Source organism: Montipora capricornis, chromosome 10, assembly GCF_036669925.1.
Source record: "Montipora capricornis isolate CH-2021 chromosome 10, ASM3666992v2, whole genome shotgun sequence".
NCBI classification, from domain to species: domain Eukaryota; kingdom Metazoa; phylum Cnidaria; class Anthozoa; order Scleractinia; family Acroporidae; genus Montipora; species Montipora capricornis.
The window spans coordinates 34853181-34858306 of NC_090892.1; the positions used below are offsets into that span (position 1 = coordinate 34853181).

The window sequence follows — 5126 nt, forward strand, 5'->3', positions numbered from 1 at the left end:
AATTTGAGGATGATGCGATCTGCAATTTGACACTGTTCATGTTTTGTGCCGTTTCCGGGTAACCAAATCGTGTACTTAAAACATTTTGAGCACCTGCCAAAAAGAAAAAAAGGATGAAAATAAATAAATAAATAAAAAATACATAAATAAATAAATAAAATAAAAACCAAGAGACCAAGTAAATAAATACGGTGAGCTTGTGGGTGCAATTAGCTTTAAGGCATTTTTATTTCGAATATATTAATATTGTATTATTTGATTTTATTAGTTCTTATTAACCGAGCGGGAGGTCGGTCGCTGGTACAGACCTCACTGCCGTTCGGTCTGTACTGGCGACCTCGGTTCAAGCTTATCCATAGAGACCTCCGACCTAGCTCGGTAAATAAGTGGTTATTAGATGGACAAAAAAGAAACAATTTAATTCGCTTTAATGTAAATGGTTCTCACTAACTGACATTTTGCTTGCGAACGGCGATGAGATGAACTTAATTCTGTTCAAAGTCATCCTCAGTTTTGTCATGCCATGCTGTTTTGCACTTCCACTAAATAAATAGTGGTAGAAAAGAAAATACTCAATATTTTTGACATTCTTAGGTTGGCAATTTTCACCGCAAAAACCATTACGGTTTCCTAGATCATTGCCGGTCTAGATGGGAAACTCTAGACCGCGGTCAATATCGATTTTAGCCCCAATCAACTTCGGAATGAATTTGTAGTTCCGAGTCCTAGTGAGACAGAGCCATCATATAAAACACTAATACAACCTCTTACTAACCGATCTCGAGGGATGTACTGGGGAATATTGGTCCGGGTCGTGTCAGACAGAAAGGTCGAGTGCAGTGAGGGCCATTATTCCCTAGTGCCCCCGGTCCCGAGTAATTGAGGTTAGTAAGTTGTTTATTATATGGCATCGTTTCTTTGAGCGATCGCACGCTTCGCCTGGTGAAGAAGTGTCCGTCATCTTCGTTTTCCATCATTGAACTTTGAATGAAATCCTTTTAAGTGTTAAAATAAACTCCGCTTGCTACAATTGTACTCTTGTGATGAAAAAGTTAAATATCCCCTTTTGAGTAACTGTTGTTGTCGCTCAACTTGAATCTCCTGTGGTGAGAGGCGGAAATGATGAGGTTAAACGGGGACCGTTTCCATGGTAACGGCAATGGTCCGTACTGTAAAAATCCCGAACAAAACAAACCAATCAGAGTGCTCCATCCATTTAGCCCGAGAACTCCTTGCCATATAATAATACGGAATCACGGAGAACATGATTGGTAAACTGCACAGCAAGTAGTCTTCTTAAGTCTTTCAAAATTAAAAGGTTTAAATTACTCTTGACTAAAGGCGATTATGGGGTAGTGCTGATATACAATGTATTGTATTGCCATACAAGAATAAACAATCAAGTTACTGTACTTCCTTTATTTCTCTTGATTGCGCGTACTGGTGATAAAAAATAAAAAATCTGATTTTTTTCGGTTAATGAAGTCATTATAAAGATAAAATCAACCCGATTCAAGCGGATGACTTCAAGTATCGGACTGCTTCCGGACGGCACTTTCGGGTAAGATTTACCTTGATGAACTCCAGTCACCGGGTTTTAAAACCTCTATGATAACTTAAAAAGACAATTTGTTCGGAATAAAGTCGTCACACGCAGATGAAAACTCACTGAGTTCGCATGTACAAAATGTTTTTTAAATCTTGGTATCGCAGCCTTATCATAGCATAACGAATTAATTCTGTTATATAGATTAAGCCGTGGAATGCAAAGCGAGACAAGCAAGAAAGAAAATAGTTAAAGCTCCAGTATTGAAAATAATTATTAATCATGCCATTCTTGGCAACTGCAGGCGTAAGATAAACCCCATTTTTTAATTGATCATTAATATCATACAAACAATGCCAATTTTACTATTTTTATTTAAGGCGTTGCTTCTCGAGTGATGTTATCTGTAATCTCTTTGTATTTTGCAGGAAGAATTTTTTGAAAAAAACGCCCAACTGACATCTCAGCGCCGTCCCCTAGATTATTTCAAATGATAAAGAACACGAGTTCTTGAAAAATACATAAGGCTTTGTCCAACATTTGGCTGCAGTGCGAATTAATAAAGCTAATAACAAATTATCCCAACAAACCAAAAAGGTTGACCGAATATCTTTTAAAGTCAGATAAACAAGGCCTTCTGTACTGAAATTGTTGGAGGCCTTCTGTAAAAAAAACAACTCAAATCTTGGTTGTTGAAGTGCACACCTCAATTCGCAATATACAAGTCTATATATATATCTGTTGGTTATAAAAAAACAATGATGGAAAGTTTTCTGAGTTTATTTAATAGACGCTTGATAATAATATTGCCTTGTTAATTGAAAGCCACGTCGATCTAGCAAGTTATGGGAAAGGAAATTTGTTAGGGTGGTGGGTGTAGGGATCTTTCAAACTCTTTCAACAAACGACAAACACAGTACAGTTTCAGTCCTTTTGCATTGTTACGTAAAAGAAAAAATGTCCATTTCATTGAAGAAATGAACGTCGTCCCTCAAGTCGGGCATAAAGAACAACAAGGTGTCTATTTTTTGCTTGTTTGGTTCTGTTTTTTCTACTATATGTGGATAGATCTTCAAACCAAGTACAGTTTAGCGAAGCTTTACTCATTGTTTATTAACTTATATGTGATGAGCATATCTATCAGTAGAGAAGGTTGGCATATCATGAAAGTCCGGTAGTTTTGAATTGTCAAGTGAAGACTTAAGGATTACAAGTAAAAAAACTGCATCGGTAGCGGTTTCTGTTCTTCAGTGTCTTATTCAGAGAGGCAGCGTTACTGTGTTTGAGTGCATCCTGCAGTATTTTTGCTGGCAGAAGAAAGCCTCCTCAAGCAAGGTCGGAAATCAATTCTGATTTCCTGTTGTTCGATCTCTTTGAAGCAGCCAAGCTTGAACCTTTTCCGTAGGACGCACCTCGAAAATCCCTCTTATAGAACGCACAGATAAATGGATCAAAAATTGAATTCAGCAGAAGCGTAAAGAAGGAGATGAAAATGACCTCGTTGGTGACTAGACTTGTCTGATTCAATATCCAAGATATATTGATATAAATGAGAGGGAGCCAGCAGAGCAAGAACATGGCAAAAACCATGGCGAAGACTCGAGTTGCCTTTTCATCGCTGCCAGCCAGGTGACCAGTAACATTGCCTTTAGAGGTTCGTTCTTTGCTTCTTAGGACAAAGCGATGAGCAACTCGCAAAACGCGCAAATAGACGAACACCATGGCGGTGCAAGGGATAAAGATGAAAAGAATTACAATCACTGCAATGTACACTTTATGTACAGTGGCGTCTACATCTGTATTCCACGCTAGCGGTAGAAGGCTCAAGACCAGAGGTAGAAGCCAGGACGTAGCGATAATGATGCATACTTTGCGGCAACTCATAAGGTGCGATAACGGAATGGCCGAGTCCAGGCAATATAACGCTCGTACGTTACGCCACATAGGTTGAATACTGTGCCAATAGGATAAATGCCACAAAATAACCGCCGATGAACAGTTCTAGCGTAATGATCGATGATGTAAATAGGAACAAATACAACTTCGATTAGCAGATCGGATACTGACAGGCTAACTACCAGATAATTCGTTATGGTTCGAAGCTTCTTGTCGATGTAAAGCATAGCACAAACTAGAATGTTTAATCCTGCAGACAGTATTGCCAATAAAGACCATGACACAATTAATGCAAGAAATGTCTTTGGGCTGATGGGCTCCGCGATATAACTACTGACTTCTTCCGCGGTGCTTATGTTTCCCATCTCAGTTCGTCGGCACGGCTCACCACGGACGACACTGTTACATATTTATACCCTTATCTCCTGTTTCACCTGTTCCTTTGAATGAATTGAATACCGCGCAAAGTCTTAGATTTCCCCCTCAAATTTCTACTTTCATGTGCCCATGGCAGTAGCTTGGTTGTGTCGCATTACTTTTAACACTGGACTAAAAATTGGTCGTTTGGCTTTCGTGATAATTTCATACTTAGTAGTCGTTTTTAAAGCCGCTAAAATGCGGTTGCGCTTAAAGGATAATAAATTTAAACCTGTCTTGCCAAAGTCGTTTTAATAATCTCTTGGTTTTTCTCTTACCTTGCTGTAATTGGAGGAATCTGAAAAAAACTTTCTTTGTTTTCTCTTTCTTTTTTTTAGTCTTCAGTTGCTCAGTGTTTAGATTTACAGATTAGAGATTCGAGTCTTTTTTCCTCACGACGTACTGCAATTAGCACACTTAGCAACAGCTAGATAGCCTTTCGGGATATATTTGTGACGATGACAAGGTATATAACCATCACAAGCAAAAAAAAAGTCAAACTAATTGAAACTTATATCTTTTTCGACGATATCATTCAACATGAACCAAAGGAATTCCATCAAAAATTAGCAAATTTAGGTCGATCGAAGCTCTGCTTGAAAATTGCACCCACAGTTTTTTCATTAGTCGAGATAAATGTATCTGAGAGAGAATTGTCGAAATTTTGAATACAATATAAAATACTAGCAATTCAATCCATCTTAAGCCAGCGAATATCCGCGAGATTAATACTTTAAGATTAAGTCTCCCCCAAGGCTTCAAACTCTTTTCATACCGTCTTAAATTATTATGGTACACGTTTGGTTCTTACGTTATTTGGCAAATGCGAGCACGGTCCATGACACATGACAACAGTATGGGTTTTAGTTACAGCGAATAATAATAAAAAAAACTTTCAGCTGTTTCGCAGCAACAATAGCAGGCGAAGGTGTGTTATCTAGCAAACGCTAGGGCAAAGATTTCTTTTGAAGGACATGACCCGAAAAAGCTGATTAAATGGAAGTTGTGCTTAGGTGATTTTCTATTAGCAAGTGCACGGTTTCTTAAAGGCCTGTTAATGAAGTGCTCGCAGAAATGTGGTGAAACTTAAAAGCGCATTTGAAATTGTGTTTCTTTTGGAATACCTAATTGTTTTCAGGCAATTATAAGGCGTTTTAGATCGATTTTAAGAAATGATCGCTTGAGAATTTAAATTACAAAGATAAGTATTCGGCTTTGTCTTTATTCAAGGTGCCATATTTGAATGTTCTCACTCCAAAAGAAAAAA

The 5126-nt window shown here is 38.0% G+C and overlaps 1 pseudogene; it reads right to left on the minus strand.

Moving 5' to 3' along the window:
- Nucleotides 1-2819: 2819 nt before the first annotated feature.
- LOC138020724 (octopamine receptor beta-2R-like) lies at nucleotides 2820-3898 on the minus strand (annotated as a pseudogene).
- Nucleotides 3899-5126: the final 1228 nt, after the last annotated feature.